This window comes from Urocitellus parryii, chromosome 2, assembly GCF_045843805.1.
Source record: "Urocitellus parryii isolate mUroPar1 chromosome 2, mUroPar1.hap1, whole genome shotgun sequence".
Lineage (NCBI taxonomy): Eukaryota > Metazoa > Chordata > Mammalia > Rodentia > Sciuridae > Urocitellus > Urocitellus parryii.
Genome location: NC_135532.1, coordinates 216,012,505 through 216,030,969, shown reverse-complemented (window position 1 = coordinate 216,030,969; position 18,465 = coordinate 216,012,505). Strand labels below are relative to the sequence as shown.

The following is an 18,465-nucleotide window of genomic DNA, read 5'->3' as shown; positions in this document are numbered from 1 at the left end:
TTTGTTTGCTTCTTTGTTTGTAGGGAAGGGCTTTTCCCTGTGGTTGAGTGCCATGTGCATGTTGTGTTGGCTCCGACCCAGAGTGGGCTTAGCAATGTTGTTTCTGTGCCATTTCTTCAGCTATAATCTTCATCCGTGACATCTGCAGTTGATCCAGTGGTCTAGGCTGAGTGTATTTGTGACTGCAGTGGTGTGGCATGGTTATTTTGGGGGTGGGACTCCTGCCCCACTGGCTGGACCAGGCAATGGCAGCTGCAGATGCTGTGGGCTGCTAGTGGTAGAGCAGGTTTTCTGGTGGGCAGGGCTTTCTGTCTTCTGGTTGCTGTTGGGCTAAGTTTGGGCATTGATAGGTATCATGGGCTGGCTAGTTGTGTTATAGACTCACCAGGAAGTTGAGGCTGCTCTGTGACTGGCTGCTGGGTCAGGTTAAGTGTGTACAGTTGCTGTAGTACAGTTGACCAGGGAGGAGACAGGGTCACTACTTGGCAGACTGTTAGGCCTGGTTTCAGTGTTGTGGGCACTGGTCAGTTGTGGTGGTGCATTCATGGTGAGGGGGCAGGGACTGCCTCCTGGGTAGCTGTTGGGTTTTGGAGTGTGTCGATGCTGCAGGTGAGTTGCCTATGTAGCAGGCTCCTCAGGGAGGTGGAGCCCAGACCTGCTGGCCGTTGGACTGTGTGCAGGCACACATGGCAAATCAGGCTGCTGGCTGTGTGTCAGCTTCCCCTCTGTGTGTGAGTCCACCTGCTCTCTGGGGAATGGAGCTCCACACCCTGGAGAAGCTGTGGTCTCTGTCTTTCTTCAGGGCCTTAACTCTGAACAGCTGGGTTTGTGGTGCTGCGGCCACCCATGTGAGCATGGTGGGAAAATGGCCCAGCCTCAAGAATGGAAATACACTGGGGTTACTAGCCCCCAGGGTTGGACATACTGTAGCAGAGGGTCTGGTTTCAAGATGGTGCTGAGCCATAGCGGCTTAGCTCCTGGGGTGAAGTATTCCATTCTGTGGCAATACAGATGCATGAACTCTGGGCAATCCTCCACATGGTGTCTGGGCCTTTGAGCTCCATTGTCTCAAGTGGTAATGCAGACTTCTGGATCTCCAAGCTGCCTTCTCCTTATAGGAAGTCCTTTTGGGCTCTTAACTGATTAGTGTGCCGAGACAGTATGGGAGAGGCAGAGCATTTTGGTGTCCACTCTGTGTGCTGTCTTGGGCTTTTGTGCTGCACAGGGATCTTGCTACTTCCCTGCTATTCTCCAGGAGTTTCCTAGCTGCTCCAGTTGGAATAGAGTTCTTTCCTCTGTGTTGTGTTGGCTTTTTGTATGGGGGTAGGGTGGGGACAGGCAACAGGTACCTTGCTGATGTTACTCCCTCAATTTTTTAAAATTTATTTTTATTAAGAGAGAATAAGCCTGTGGCATCTGAGGAAGGGTAGCCTTGTGGAAGCTGAAATGAATGAACCCCAAGGACTAAAACCTTCATATCCAGACTGTCACTCAATTGCCCTGGTTTCAACTTTATCCTTGGACTTGCCTCCTGAGGTACTCAGCTCAGTCCCACCCTGAGCCTTTCTGGGGGGCTCTGAGTTATTCATTGACTGAACCTTTCTCTACATACTTAGTTTCTGGGCTTCACTACTCCAACTGCTCTTCCTTTATTGACTTTTCAGATTTGCGTGTTGACATCCTTGTTAGTCAGCTTTTCGCTGTTGTGACCAAAACACCTGAGAAGAACAATGTTGAGAAGGGAAGTTTATTTTGGCTCCTGGTTTCAGAGGTTCAGTCCACGGTGGACTCCATTTCTCGGGGCTCAAGGTCAGAACATCAAGGCTGAAGGAAAGCTGCTCACCTCATGGCAGCCAGGAAGCAGAGAGAGGGAGACAGGAGCGGGAAGATATACCCTTCCAGAGCCCACCCCTAGTGACCCACCTTCTCAGGCCACAGCCCTCCTGCCTACAGTTACCATCCAGACATTCAAATAAATGGACAGATTAGATTCCAACTCTCATAATCATCTCACCTCTGAATATTCTGCACTAACACAGGAGCTTTGGGGAGGACACCTCATATCCAAACCATAACAACATCTCTTGTCTATTATTATCCCTCTTTCATGATAATCATATGCATGAGTTTTATTTTTTTCAACTCTGCTCCTATGATTTGGGTTGGGTGTTTTGTACTTGGAACCAAAGTCTTTGCTGTCTTAAGGCGTTTCCTCAAGATAGCCCATTTAAAAATGAAGCAATGTAGATTTGAATTGAGGCCAACTCATCCTCAGAGGGAAAACATGGGGACAAATAAGTAGGTCTCAAATAAGTCCAGTCTCAGTGACAAGGGGCTAAGGCCTTTATGGCGAGTCTGGGACCGTGTGTTGTCATTCTTACACAGAAAACACACCGTAATAGATCATAACCTGGTGCCAGATCTGACTCCCAGATGTCTTTTTAAAATCTTTTAAAACAGTAAAAGATACACACGAGGCAATCTGGCAATAAAACGACTAACTTGTGTAATGCAGGACTCAAATGAAGTTGCTGGCTCTTGGACTCCACAACAGTGTGGGCCGGACCTCCTTGGACTGGGCCAAGTTAGGGAATCCAGGCTTTAACTGAGGTCGAGGATAAGTGTGCACATGCACAGGAGAAGACCAGAAGCACCCAGCCCCCACCCCCTCCTGTCGCCCTCCCTGTGAATAACCTTTGCACATCCCTTGTTTGCAAGGCACTGCCTTGGGTCACCCTCAGAAGTTCACCTCAGGATGGGGGGTAGGGCCTCGGGTTTTGGATGTAGGCTTTTCTGGGTTCCATCCACTGCCCGTGGACTGTGCACTGTGAGGACATTCTGAGGGTGTCTTCACTCCCCTCCAGGGTCCCTCTGCCGTAGCCACACTGGACCTCTTGCCAAGCCTTGATCCTGGCAAACCATGTTCCCACACAGTGCCTTTGAGCTGGCTGTTTCCCTTAGCGAGGACACAGCTTTCCCTGAATATCTGCAAATCTTGCTCTTTTGCCTCCTTCAGGTCTCTCACTCAAATGTTTCATTTCTACTGAGCCACCCCTGGCCCCGCTTTTGGCCCCGACATTTTTTATCTACTATCTTCTGCTGTATGCTTCCTCCTGGCACTTGCTGCAATCTGCCATGACATATTTACATGCAGGGACTCTGTCTCATTCTCTCTTTTACTTAGATAATACCTAGAACTGTGTTCCTAGCAGTTAATAGACAGTAGTTGAGTGAATAAATGGAATGAGTTGGTCTCATTTGACCAGGATTGAGATCCAGAGATAGTGCATGGTCAGCAAGTTGTGGTCAAGCTGTAAGTCAGTTCCAGCAGGGATGGATTAGTTATTGATTGTTGCATAACAATTAGCCCCAATCTTAGCCTAAACAACACACATTTACTACTTCATAGAGTCTGTGGGTCAGAAATCCAGAGACACTTAGCAGGCTTCTTGGTTTGAGGTCTCTCACAAGGTTATAATCAAGGTGTAGGCCAGGGTTAGGGTCTCATCCAAACACTAAACTAGAAAAATATCTACTTCCAAGCTCCTGTGGTTATTGGTAGAATTCAGTTCCTTGGGGTTTGCTGGATTGAGGACCTCAGTATTTTGCTGGCTGGTGGCTAGAGTATCTTTAGGTTTTGCCACGTGGGCCTCTCTACCCAGCAGCTTGCTTTGCTGGAGTGTGCCATCCGAGAAGGCAATAGAGTAAGCCAGCAAGATATATATCACAATCAATGAAACCTAAGTAAGGAGGTGGTATCCTGTCACCTGGGTCCCATTCTATTGGCTAGAAGCCAGTCATATTGCACCTTCTGCACAAAAGGGGAGGGGATTACACAAAAGGTGTGAATCCAGGAGGTGGAGATTACAGGTGGCCATCCTAGAGTCTGCTTGTCACGTATTCTGGAGCCAGGCTAGTTGGGTTCAAATGTTGCCCGTGTGATCGTAGGTAAGTTACTTAACCTTTCCATGCCTTTGTGTCCTTCTCTAAAAAACAAGGGGAATAATAGTATCTGCTTCATTGTGTTGTTGTGGGAATCAAATAAAAAATGTAAAAGTGCTTAGAACAGGGCCTTCACACGGGAAGCACTAAATAAGAGTTGACTCCTGTTACCCCACTCCATCCACTCCATGGGGACAGATATGCAAGGCACCCTTCACTGGCAGCCACCTTGAAAGGCAGGCCCTGGACAAAAGGCAAACAGAACATGAGTTGAGGCTGCCCACTTTTGCTGTTTTTATTGCATTGTTCAACCCAATTTAAAATCTGTCTTTGTAATGATTATCCTGCTTATAGATAACATTCCCATAAGTCTAATATTTTTTGCTAGAGTATGATAATAATGATCATAGTTGTTTTTGTTAATATTTACTAGGATAGAACCCAAGGCCTCACTTATGCTAGGCAAGCGTGCTACTGCCAAGTTATATCCCTAGCCCCTGGGCATATTTTTATTCATAAATCAAGAGCAATAAATCTGGGCTCATAAAAGGCTGGCTCATTAGTTAGCGGCTATTTAACTAAGAGCTCTGAGGAAGCTGGAGCGTGTGGCACACCACTTTAATCCCAGCAGTAGAATCCTGGGTTCAAGGCCTGCCTGGGCAACTTAGGGAAACCTCACCTTAAAGAAAAAGTTCTGGGGGAACAAAGAAACAAAGACATTGTGTACGGCTGGTCAGCTGTGTCTCACCAAGAGTGATAAGGCAGCCAGGAGAAGTAACCATGAACTTGATCAGGAAGAAAATCATGGGGAATCTCTGGAGATGACACAGGCTCCCTGCCTCCCTTGTTTGCCCAGGAATTGGGTGGGCTGGGCTGAACATTTTCTGAACAAGAGCTCAGGAAAAGAGGCAGTGAGTCAACAGGCCCCGTCCCCATCAGGTAAGTCCCTTGCAACGAAAGGATGTGTGGCTTCCTGTACTTGACCTGGAGCAGTCATTTGCCTCCTTCTCCTTCCCATTCGACACACTGAGTTCAAGGCCTGCCTGGGCAACTTAGGGAAACCTCACCCTAAAAAAAAAGTTCTGGGGGACATAAAAACATTAAAACTGGTCAGGATAGAGCCACACGTCCTTTCTCGGTTTCAAGTTTCCCATTGCTGCCCTGGCAAATTCCCGGTAAGGGAGTTGTTCAAACAATAAGAACAGGTTCTATCGGAGTTCTGGATTCCAGAAGTCTAAAGTCAAGGTGTTGGCAGAGCCATGATCTACCCAAAGCTTCCAGACGAAGATTTTTCCTTGCCTCTTCCTGGCTCCAATGGCGGCCTGCAGTCCTCTGAGCTCCTTGCCTTGTAAAAGCATCAACCAGTCTCTATTTATCTGCACTCAGTTCCCATGGGTATGGCTGTCCTTTTTGTCTCTTTGTTTCCCTTTTTATAAAGACACCAGGCAATGGATGAGGATTCATCCTAATCTAGTATGGCTTTATTTTAAATTAACTAACTCATGTCTGCCAAAACCCTGGTTTCAAATAAAGTCCCATTCTGAGATTTTGGATGGACGTGAATTTTGGAGGATGCGACATAATCCAGTACAACTACCCAACATCTTTGCTAGTTTCATATGGTTTCTTATTATACTTATACTCTGAGATCCTCCAATTCCGGAGGCACAGACATCATATTGTGATCCAGTTCTAGAATTTTTTTTTTTTTTTAGAGAGAGAGAGAAAAAATTTTAACATTTATTTTTTAGTGTTCGGCGGACACAACATCTTTGTTTGTATGTGGTGCTGAGGCCGCAGGCATGCCAGGCGAGCACACTACTACTTGAGCCACATCCCCAGCCCAGTTCTAGAATTTACTGTTAAAATGAGTTGGTTGTTAGCATCACAGTCTTGCTGCATCCCTTAGTGTTAGATCCCTTGAAATGAGCTCAAAGAAGCACCTGCCACCTGATCTTTCCTATTTTAGATCCAAAGCAGAGATTTTATTTTTAACTGGTGAGTATGACTTCTTTCCTCTTTCCCTAATTCTTCTTCTTCCTTCTCCTCCTTCTTTGGTGGAGACTGAACGCAGGGCCTTCCACATGCTAGGCAAGTGTCTACCCCGAGCCATCAGGCTTGAGGGTTCCTTCCAACAAAACTGAGGAATGGGGTGAGCCTTTCCATGAGCCAACAACCAGTGACAGCGAATCGTGGGACGCACAGCCTGCACTTCTGCCTCCTCAGCAAACACTAGACACCACCCACGAGCCTTGGCAGTCATCACTGCCTGCTCAGACTCCTGCCAGCTCAGGAATCAGCATCCCCTCCTCTTCAAGGTCTCCCAGCCCTGAAGGTCAGCTTCATGCCGAGAAGGAGATATCTGCTTCTGGGGCTGCTCCTTCCCTTAGACCAAGGCCCTGATGGCAGGGTGGTCCCTCTGGTGAGCTGACGTCTGTCTCCAGAGCCCACCTTCAATGCCCTGCTTTCTCTTCAGTCTTCCACAAGACAAACCAGGAGAATGTCAGTCCCAATGCCATATACAAAAGCACCCCCACCCCATCACGCTTTCCCTGTGTGCTGCAGATTTTCCTGGTGCTACCAGGACCTCAACGTGGATCTCCGTGTATGATCAGATGCAGGCCGTGGCCGAGAGCTGAGCTGGAGTTCCTTTTCTTTTCTATTTTCAACTTTTGTGTTTTATTTTGAAATCATTTAAAATGGAGAAGTTGTAAGAATCAGGCAAGGAACCCCTGGGTACCCTGAACCTAGGTGCACTGGTGGGCAGTTGGTGTGTTTTAGAAAATGGAGATGGGCCCCTGGTAAGGCTGTGGAGGGCTCTGCAGATGGTGCCTGCAGCCTCCTCCCTGGGACTGTGAGAACCTCTGAAGACTACAGAGCCTTACAGAGATAAGGACACAGTCACCACAGGCTTAGTTGGCATCATGTTAATCTCCAGCTCACGGTCAAGCCCTGGCCTTTCGCTCCTGTCAGTCCTGGCAGGGAAACCTCAATTCAATGAGAAACATCTACGAAGAATATCTGGTGGGGCCGGGACTGTGGCTCAGTGGCAGAGCGCTTGCCTAGCATGTAGGAGGCACTGGGTTCAATCCCCGGCTCCACATAAAAATAAACAAATAAAATAAAGGTGTTGTGTCCATCTACCAGTAAAAAAAAAAATATTGAAAAAAAAGAATATCTGGTTAGCTTTCCTCCATCGTTGCAGCTCGTCAGATTAAGTCTGCCCACCAGGACTAAAGAAAATAAAGAGGAAAAATTTAAATTATGACTCGTAATGTGTAAAGATGAGAGTAAATATGACTTGTAAACATTCCTCGAAACATTTACTTTAAACCTGATTTGTAAGCATCTCTCAAACTGGATCCATTCTAAAGACACAGTGGGCACCCAGTGAAAGTGACCGATTCAGAGTGGCTTTGACCTTCTAAAAGGACTGCTGCTAAGACTGTACCACAAGAATGAGCCAAGAATCCTGGGAGGCTTTTTTTTTTTTAATTTAAAGAACATGACTTAAGTGCACACACTAATGGGGTTCCATGTGACATTTTAATATATGCACACGGTGTGCACTGGTTAGTGAAGCCACAGTAGGGGCAGGAAGAGCGCGGAGGCGAAGGGCCACTGCTCTGGGTAGAAGGTGTTTTGTTAACTGAGAACCAAGAGGAAACTATTCACCTGCTATTTTTGCTGCTTGGCTTTTCCATCAGAGAAACTAGTCAGACAGGAAAGAGCAGATGGCAAATCAAAGCTGAGGCAAGTGTAATGGAGGGGGTCGAGGGAATGAGCGCTCCCCTGCGAGGCTAGAAGACCCTGTGAAATCCCAGAGATAAGGGGATTGAGGGTGCTGAAAAAGCCACAGAGTAAGGGTGAAGGAAATTCCCCAAACCAAACCAAACCAAACAAAAAACAAACAAAAAACCCCCACCAAGACCTAAAAAACAAACAAAAAAAGCTACAGGGCACTTCAGTGTCCCCTCAACATCGAATTCTCCAGCCTGGCTCACAATGTGAGGAACTGGTTAACCACAACCCAGAGAATCACCTTTAATCTAGGGAAATTTGCTGGGGAGGGAAATTCGTCATTGAAAAAGCAGCGGGAAGTTTATCCAACATTGAGCCCTCGAGCCTGCTGACCACCCTCCTTCTCTCTGAATGTCTCTTCTCGGCCCTTTTTGAGGAGAATCAAAAGAATCTATTCCTGGTATCCACTGGATTCAGTCCTTGGCAGCAACCTGCCCCCTTATTTCTCTATAATAACCTGGAACCAGATTCTCTTGCCTATATTCCTGCTATCCTTTGGGTCTGGAATTTATTTTAAAGGCCTCATTTGCAGTTCAGACTGAGAATAGTTTCAATTCTCAATGGAATTGGTTTTTTTTTTTTTTTTTGGCGAAGGGGGGATTAACCCAGGGGTGTTTAACCATGGGTCATTGAGGGTGTGTCCTTGAGGAGGATTGTGGGATCCTGGACTCTTCTGCTTTGTTTTCCCAGACGTGAGGTGAACCCTTTGCTTCACCATGTGCTCTGCCATGATGTGCTGCCTCACAACAGGTCCAAAAGCAATAGGCCAACACGCACTGAAACCTCCAAAATTGTGAGCCAAAATAAACCTTTTCTCTTTATAAAAAGTTGATATCAGGTATTTGTTATAGCAACAGAAAGGTGACTGGTACAAAGTCCAGTTCCCATCACTCTGCTCCTCTGATGCAAATCAGACAGGCAAAGCCATGAAATCCATGCAGGGAAATCCTGGAATCACTGGACCAGTGGAAGAGCTGGCAGTAGAAAGTATGAGACAGTAGTATACTCATTAAGGAAAAGGAAACAGGGACTTAGCTTGGGTAGGGGCAGTGAATGCATGCAAAGCTCTAACAAAAAATGTTTTTCCATCTCCCAGTGAGTCTCAAGGTTATTGGTGGACTGAGGAAGATAGGCAGTGAAGAGTGGCAAACTTGAAAATGGCAGAAGTCTCTGCAAACATCTGTTAGCATCTTTGTTGTTCCAAGGGCTGGGGAGACCAGGTCTTGGACTGTAGTATGAGTTCCTTGCTAATAGTGGGTTGAGATACCATGAAAAGACAGTGTTACAAGATGCTATGCTGCTGTTGAAAACAGCCCAGCAGTTCCTCAAACAGCTAAGCATGAAGTTATCATATGAGCCAGCAATGCTACTTCTAGGTGTAGACCCAAGAGAAATGAAAATGTGATCCACACAAAAATGTGTGCATGAACATTCAGAGTAGTGTTGCTCATCGTCATAAAAAATGGAAACAGACAAATGCCCATCAACAGATGAGTGATTTAAACAAGTTGTGGTTTATCCATAAACTAGAATGTTATGTTTATGTTATGTTTAAATTAAAACAAATGAGGTATCAATACACACTACAGCCCAATGAACCCCCAAAACATGCTTAGAAAAAGAATCCAGCTTCAAAGTATCACATTCTGTATCATTGCACTTACACAAAATGTCCAGAATAGGCAAATCCATTGACAGAAAGTAGATTAGGGGTTGCCCGGGAAGGGACCGGGTGGCAGGAATATGGGAGTGGCTGCTAATAGGTGGGGAGCCTCTTTTGGGGGGTGATGAAAGTCCTGTAGCGAGTGGTCATGATTGCAGAATAAGGATTGAAAGGCACCTAAAGTCCTTCTCTGTTAAGAACTTCGGGAGGCACACTTTAAATGGGTGAATCGCGGTGGGCCAGGGTCCCGCAGGGGATCTCACAAGCAGTGGGGGTTCTTGTGCACTTGTGGTGGTGGGCTCCAGCTGGGACACAGCATCAAGCCACTCACTGACAAAACAAAAGAAGTCCATTTTGGGGGGGGGGTTCCTAAATTGGAAGGAAAACCACGGAAACTTATTGTACTTGTTTCCTGTTGCTGCTATAAGCCACATTACCAGTGGCTTCAAACTATCCATTGTTGTCCCTCCTGCACTTCACCTCTTTGAAGGTGGACTCTCAAGGGAGCAGAAAGGATGTCCACTGCACGTCAGAATCCAAGGCACTAGTGACTCTTGGGGACTTGGCCATTTACTTCTTCCAGGAGGAGTGGGAATGGCTGAGCCTCATTCAGAAGGATTTGTATGAAGATGTCCTGTTGGGAACTATAGGAACCTGGTTTCACTGAGTTTTTCCTCTTGGAGGCCAAATGTCATCACCCTACTGGAGAAAGGGAAAGTACCCCGAATAGTGGTGCCACGAAGAAGACTCAGGAGCCCAGACTCGGGGTCTAAGTATTAGACCAAGAAATTACCACCAAATCAATGCAACAAATCCAGGCAAAGGGTTATCAGAAACCAGTTTCTGCAAAACAAAAGATTTCCACAGAGAAGTGGGGCTACAACAAAAATTCATTCCAAACCAAACCCCTAAGAAAGATAAATTCAGGGAAGAAATATTTAAAATGCAATTACTGTGGTGAAAAATTTAGTTGAAGTTTCTCTCTTAAACTTCATGAGAACTCACATATTGGAGAGAGACCTTATGAATGTGTAATTGTAGAAAAGCTGTCAGTCAGATCTCATCTCCCACTCCTCACCAGAGAGCTCACAATGGAAAGAAAAGCCATGAATGTGATAAAAGTGGGGAAAGGTTCAATTAAAAAAATAACCCTTATTCTACATAGAAAAATTCATAATGGAAAGGAAACGTTTAACGGGAAGGCCTTGAGTCCATGCCCATCTCTCCAAATTTGTTGAGTCTACCAGTGCAGAAAATGTGGGAAAGCCTTCAGTCGGAAGTCATCCCTTTTAGTTCAGAAGAGAATTCAGAGCAAAAAGAAAATACATAAATGCAATGAATATGGCAGAGGCTTCAAAAAGAAACCAGCCCTTGTTACACATGAAAACATTCATGTTAGAGAGAAACCCCATAAAAGTGTGAAGGTCTTAAGTCAGAGTGTGCTGCAGAGAAGTCACCGTTTAGAGAATGCCTTTAAATGAAGAAAATGTGGGAAAACCTTTAGTAGGATTGCACCCCTTCCACTTTATCAGCAAATTCACACTTCAGAAAAACCCTACAAATGTGATAAATGTGATAAAGATTTTAGGTGCCTTTCAATCCTTATTCTGCTTTGAAGATTTCATAGTGCAAAGAGGCTGTATAGATGCAATAAAGGCGAGAAGGTCTGTGATTGGCATTCATCCCTTCCTTATCCAACATCAGAAAGTCCACAAAAGGAAGAGGAAGCTCTTTGAGTGTAAGGAATGTGAACAGATGTTTTCTGGAACTTCAAACCTTAAAACACATCAGAACATTCATTCTGAAAAGAAACCTTGCAAGTGCAATGAATGTAGTAAAGTACTTGTCCGCCAGTCATTTCTTATTGAACATCAGAGGATTCATACTGGAGAAAAACCCTATCCGTGTGAGGAATGTGGGAAAGCATTCAGCCACCAAATCTCTTATTTGACATAAGAGAATTCATACTGAAGATAGACCCTATGAATGTGATCAGTGTGGAAAGGAAGACTGCACATCTTGCCTGTATGAAAGAATTTACACTGGAGAGAAAGCCGTGCTCATGCAAAACATGTAGGAAGGCCTTTAGTCAGTGCACATCCTCCATGAAAGGAGTGATCCCTGAGGGAAACCCTGCGTGTGTAGAACGTGGAAAGGCAGTGGTACAGACTTTATTTGACATCAGAGAAATCATTCTTCAGAGAAACTCTGTGAATGTAACAAGCATAGGAAGACATATAGTTGGAGCTGGTCCCTGATTTGACATCAAAACATGCATTCTGTTTTTTATTTCTTTTTTAAGTTTCAGATTGGGGGCATTTTGGATTTTATTTTATTTTTTAGTTGTAGATGGACATAATACCTTTATTATTTATCTTTATGTGGTGCTGAGGATCAAAGCCAGTGCCTCACCCATGCTAGATGAGTGCGTCTGCCACTGAGCCACAACCCCAGCCCCCAAACACACATTGTGAAGAAAAGATCTAATGTTTTAAATCTGTCAAATCTAAAGAATGAGGTTATGGAAGAGGCGGTCAGAAGCATGGGGGAAATGTTCCTTGATGTATATACTGGGGTCTTCTCAGATGTTCCTTAGGATGGGGCCGAGTCCTAATAAAACTTATCAGAGGCTGAAAATATAAAAAACAACACACTTAAACTACCATGCAGCCCAGTGTCGGGTGCTGGTCATCCACCCACATTATCACACGGCTGACTGGGAGCTGTGCCCTCTGCGGCTGCCCAGCTTCATAAGAGAGTGTCCCATGGCCTGCTGCTAGCCTGGAAAAGATCACCATTTGAAACACGGTTTCTACAGTACATATTGCTTCTGTACCATCATAAAGCCCCAAACTTGTAGGTTAAACCTTTGTGTAGGGAGGTCTAATATATTTTGAATATATGGGATGATCTGATGATGGGTCTAGTTTTGAAAGTCAAAGAGCAGAAGTCGCTGGTGACTTTTGACTTGTGGCTTTGATATCAACTGAGACAAGCTCAGGAGATTAGATAAGTCTTTGAGAACACAGGCTATTTTTCTTCTAGTGTAGTTTTGAAGATATTTCACTGGCCACATACAACAGAATGCAATTGCAAAAACTGTTTTGTTTTTTTTTTTAGGTGGGGCATTGAGCCTGATTTGAGTTCACATGAAGAAAGAGTTTGAGTTGGTTCCTCAGAAACTAGAACTATCACATAAAAGGGACTTCCTGACAAAACAGGATGCTGCTTTCACCTGACACTGAGTCTTTAGGTGGATAAAGACAGCACTCGTAAGTGTGTAGCAGCGGTCTTACCATGCTGTCTCCATGAATATGAAGACACAGTGTGAAAACTGAATATGGCCAAGACAGGCTAGTGGGAAAGAACCAGGAGGGAGTGAAAAAATGAGAAACTTCAGAGCAGGGAAAAATGATTTTTTATTTGAAAAAAAATTGTTTATATTTATAAACATTGTTTTTTTTTTCATGTAACATTGGTGTGCAATAAGTGACTGGTGAAATATGTTACAGACTAAATGTGTTGTGTCTCCCCCAAAAATCACATGCTGAAGCCCCAAACCTCAATGTATGGTGTTTGAAAATGGGGCGTCTGGGGGACATTTTAGCATTAGATGAGGGCAAAGTCTTCACAATGGGTCACTGTTCTCGTAAGAGTCCACCGAGCTTACTCTCTGCACCATGTAAGAACACAGGAAGGCAGTCAGTCACCTGCAAACCAAGAAAAGAACCCTCGCGGGCACTTGCCCAGGCAGACATCCTGATCTCAGAAGTCCAGCCTCCAGAACTGTGAGAAGTTAATTTCTGCTCCTTAAGTCACCCCGTCTGTGGTATTTTGTTATATCAGCCCAAGCAGACGAAGACATTGGGGAACCTCTAGGTGTATATACTGGGCTCCTCTCATTTTAGCTATTTACCTATTTCCAGGGTGGAAAACATGTAAGAAGTAAAGATAGAGTTCTGTTTTGTGATTAGAAAAAAACAATGGGTGAATTGTCTGGTTTCTGAATTATTTCTCAGTAAAGCTGTTATTTATTAAAATGTTCAAATTACCGTTGACACAGGATGCTGGGGCAGGCTGCGAGGGTAACTAACGGGGTTGAGGGTTTGCAGAGAGCTTCCTGTGTTCAGAGTCTGCAGTCACCAGCCTCACTTCTCTGAGCGGCTTCCTAAAGGCCCTGAAGTCTGGGCGTGCAGGGTATCAGCCGGCCACACCTGGCATTGTGATCTGCCTCTAAAGCTTCCTCTGGTTTAAACAGGAAGCATCTGAGTATGAAACTCCCCTCACTTTATTTTTATCTGTTATGTTTCTTAATCTGGAGATCAAACCCAGGGCCTTGAACATACTTGGCAGGTGCTCCACTACTGAGCCACACCTCCGGTCCCCCCCCCCCCCGACTTTATTTGACAAATGCAACATTTTTTGTGTGTGTGTGTGCTGTTTTTTTAAAGCTATATGGTCTAGTTGGGTATTCTCCATGAATTTCTGTGAGGCTAGAAAAAGAAAGGGAATTTATTAGATTTTTTTGAACAAATTTTTTCCTGCATTAGTTACTCCCTCCCTCTTGTAGCTCCTGTGTTTGGATTCCTCGTCTATTGGTGAGAATGCAGTGGTAACCAAAGGCATTTCTAGGACAGCAATTTAACTCCTGGTGATGGTCATAGCCTCAGGACTCCATCTTGGTAGGAAATGAGAGTCAGTTTTTGAGGAAAAACAAAATTGAGGTCATAGAAGCCCCCCAATCCTCATATCTGCCTCTAAGGATGATCAGAGTATCAAAGACTGAAAACATTTGGCCATTAATCTAGAATTCTCCAAAACTGGGCTTATCTGAACAGCCAGAGAGCTAAATTTTGAAACGTTCACTTGGTAAAAATATTCCATCATGAGTTCTTGTGCTCAAAGATGACTTTTAACAATAAAAGAAAGTTTGCCACTGAGGTTTAACTTTTCATCTATAATCAGGGCTATATTTTAGCAGCAAAGAAACAAAACTTAAAAGTGGAGCCAAGATGATGCAGAACTCTGGGTGACTTCTTATGTAAAGTTGAAGTTGAAAAACAATTTCAATTTGATTTTAAAGAAGCCAGGTGTCTTAGACTGTTCAGAATCAGCAATTCATAGATGTGTTTTGCTAATGCTTCTGGAACCTGGGAGTGCAATATCAAGGTATCAGCAGATGGGTGTCTGGTGAAGACCTGTTTGTCATGGATGGTACCTTCCATTTGTTCTCACGGTGGCAGAGGAGGTGAACGGCTCCCCGGAACCTCCTTTATTAGGTCACTAATTCCCTTCTTGAGGGCTCTGTCCTCAAGACTTAACCACCACCCACGAGTTCCACTGCTGAATATACTGGGGATGAGATTTCAGCATGAATTTTGAAGGGACAGAAATAGTCCAACTGTGGCATCAGGATAATCTGTACACAATATAATCTTTTACCCGGAAGATTTTTACTAGTTTTTTCTCTTGCATATGCTTTATGGTGTTTTAGTTGACTTAAATTTTCTATTTAATCTCAATCTTTGGCTTTCTGAGTTTGGATTATTTCACTTAGCATGATAGTTTCCCGTTCTGTCTATTAAAATTTTAATTTTAAAAGTGCTGTTTTGAACACACATGGAAATTGAAAACCTGTGGGAATGGTGACTCTTTGTTATGATTTGCCTTTTCATTCTAATTTTCCCCAACTCCTATTTTGAAAAATTTTAAACCTTTAGAAAACATAAAGATATCTTTAGAGCATAAAGATACAGAAAGACTGGAAGTAAAAAAAACAGCAAAAGATATTCCAGGAAAAAAAACACAATACCTTTATTTTTATGTGGTGCTGAGGATTGAACCCAGTGCCTCATGAGGTTTTAGGCTGAGATCCCCTCCATCTAGGTCACTATTAACACTGCCATATTTGTTTTCTCTCTCTCTACACACACACACACACACACACACAGATACAGACACACACACACAGATGCAGACACACACACACAGATGCAGACACACACACAGATACAGACACACACACACAGATGCAGACACACACACACACACAGATGCAGACACACACACACACACACACACACACAGAGACACACACACTTTAACACCTCTGACGTTGAGTTGTGCCCTGCCATCATATGAGACATATTTTAGGGGACAACATTTTCCTTTTCTCCCAGGGGTTCAAATACTAATGGTGCATCTTATAACAGGTGGTGTCTTGGGTTCCATAAAGAACTGCACTGGAGTGTGCTCAACAGCAGATGCTCATCGTCCGGGCTGCAGAGGTGTCAGCTATCAGTATGTTCATGTGGTGGTGACCTAGGCCATTCTCCCCATGGCTGAGTCAGTTCTGGTCTATTTTGAAACCGTGTTGTGACACGAAATATGTTTAGAACTAATTTATCCTCCTGATGAGCTGAAACTTTTTAGGATAATGTAATGGTGCTTTAATGCTTTGTGGCTTCAAGCCTGTTTTATAGGATAGTAATATAACAAAAGCTTCCTTGGTTAGGATTTTCCTGGAATACCTTTTGTTCTCTTTTTACTTCCAGTCTTTCTGTATCTTTATGTTCTATGTAGGTCTTTTAAAAATACTTAAAACCTTACTATTTACATTGAAAAAATATGATCTTGTCTCTGCTGGATCATAGTCCACTTAATTTTTTAAAGTATTTTTTAGTTGTAGATGAACACAATACCTTCATTTTTATGTGGTGCTGAGGATCGAACCCAGGGCCTTACACATGAGGGGCAAGTGCTCTACCACCGAGCCACAACCCCAGCCCCACGTCCATTCTCTTTTGAATTTACTTCTATTATTTTACTTTATGTTTTCTGTTTGTTCTGTCTACCCCCTTCCCCAAAATTTTCTTCTCTTCTTTCTGGTTGGAGAAGTCTCTTTCCTCAGTAATTTTTCTCTTCCACTTTTCCTCTAGGACAGGGTTTCTCAAACTCTATACCACAGACTCCTTGGCCTGGGTGACTGTCACCGGGTGTGGGTGCTCTTTCTGCTGCTGGTGCTCGGCAGCACCCTGGCCTTGGCTCACGGGGACCAGCCATACTCCCTCCAGTCGAGGCAGGGAGGTGTGTCTAGACGATACCGATGTCCCCAGCACACGTCTCCCCCCACCCACTGACAAACACTTTTCTAGCAATACATTTGCTCTAGACGTTTTCACACACTGACCTTAGCCGCGTCCGAAACTACTCAGTGCACTTACCCTACTCCCCCAAGGAACCTGAACTTCCATTTCCCCCTCTTTTGTGTTTTCGTTGCTCTTAAAACTCATTGCTGTTTAAGTCTTAAAAAATCAAATTTAATTCAATTCAATTTAATTCAATCTTTATTGAATGTATTTATTGTGGGTTGGCTAAATCGGGCTAATTAACCTATATATTCTCTCACGGGCTTAACAGGCTTTGGTGTCATTTGAGAACACTTAAAATCTACTTTTTAGTGATTTGCAAGAATACAATGCATTGTGAAGTGTAACGTGGTACAACAGATCTCTCACTTAAATTATGAATGCTTTATACAACCCATGTCTATTTAGATCAATCAGCTTGTTTATGTTTCTTTCCTTTATTTCTAAATAGCCTGCTTCCCTCTGGGATCAGTTTCCTTGTGCCTGAAACAATCTTTTAAATATTTGTCTGATAAAGGTCTTTTGATGTCCAACTCTCTCACTTGTTGTTGGAGTCTTTATCTCTTTTCCTGAAGGACATTTGTTGCAGGGTACACGATTCCAGGTTGACAAAGTTTTTGATGTACATGGAAGGTGTTCCGCCCTGTCTGGCCTCCTTGTGGCTGGGAAGTCACCCACAAGCTTGTTTCTCCTTTGAAGGTCATCTTCCTCCTCCGTGTTTGGCGTCTGCTGTGATTTCTTTTTGGCCAAGCTTGGGATTTAGACAAATTGGAATTTGGGATTCTAAAATTTATAGACAGGTATCTTTCATCAAAATCATTTCAATATTGCATTCTCCCTCTCTTCTCCTTCTGGAACTTGGATTAGACATCCTTCGTATGTCTTGTATCTTAACCACTCATATTTCTCATCATCTTGTCTCTCTATATTAGGCCCTGGGAAATCTCTTTTTTAAAAAAGTAAAATGGTCTTTGTTCAGACAATGTAAGTATATACACAGAAAATTCTAAAGACCCTGCAAGCTTAACAAGATCTTAGATTTTAAATACCAATTCTATTTCTATGTAGATGCAACAAACATTGAAAAAACTTGAAAAGGTAGTCACAGATCTACTTTCCCCATGGTGGTTAATTCTATGTGTCAATGTGAGTAGTTCATGGTACAAATACTTGGTTGAACACTAGTCTTGATAATACTGTGAAGGATTTTTTTTAGATGACATATTTCCATCAGTAGTCTGAGTAAAGAAGATTACCCTCCATAATGTGGGTGGGTCTTATCTAATCAGTTGAAGGCCTTATGTGGGCAGGGGAGAGATGAGGATGTTTGAGGAAGAGTTAATTCTGCCTTGAGACTGCTATTTTGGATTCAAAAAACTGACCTCTTCCCTGGGACTTTAGGCTGTTAGTCTTCCCTGCAGATTTCATAGTCGCCAGTCTCCTCAATTAAAACAAATCTCTATTTATACACATATTCTATTGGTTCTGTTTCTTTGGAGATGCCCTTGCTGCCCAGTTTGCAAATGTCTTCAGCCATGTCTAATCTGTCATTACTCTGTCCTCTGACTTTTTTTCTTTTTTTAGTACCAGAGATCAAACCCAAGGGTCATAACCACTGAGCTACATACCCAGCCCTTTTAAAGTTTTTTACTTTGAAACAGCATCTCATTAGGTTTCTCACAGCCTTGCTAATTTGCTGAGGTTGGCTTTGAAACTGTGATCCTCCTGCCTCAGCCTCAGGAGCCACTGGAATTACAGGGGTGCACCCCTGCACTCTGCTTGTTGTCTGGTTTTTTACAAACTTTAATTGTAATCTTCACTTCTAGAAGTCTTTGTCCCCTCCACCCCATCTGTTCAGTGGTTTCCATAAAAGTTCTAGTAACCATTGCATTTCTTTCCCTTTGGGAGAAA

The 18,465-nt window shown here is 43.8% G+C and overlaps 1 pseudogene; it reads left to right on the top strand.

The window, feature by feature from the left end:
* Positions 1 to 600: 600 nt before the first annotated feature.
* LOC113186187 (zinc finger protein 667-like) lies at positions 601 to 16,545 on the top strand (annotated as a pseudogene).
* The last annotated feature ends 1,920 nt before the right edge of the window (positions 16,546 to 18,465 follow it).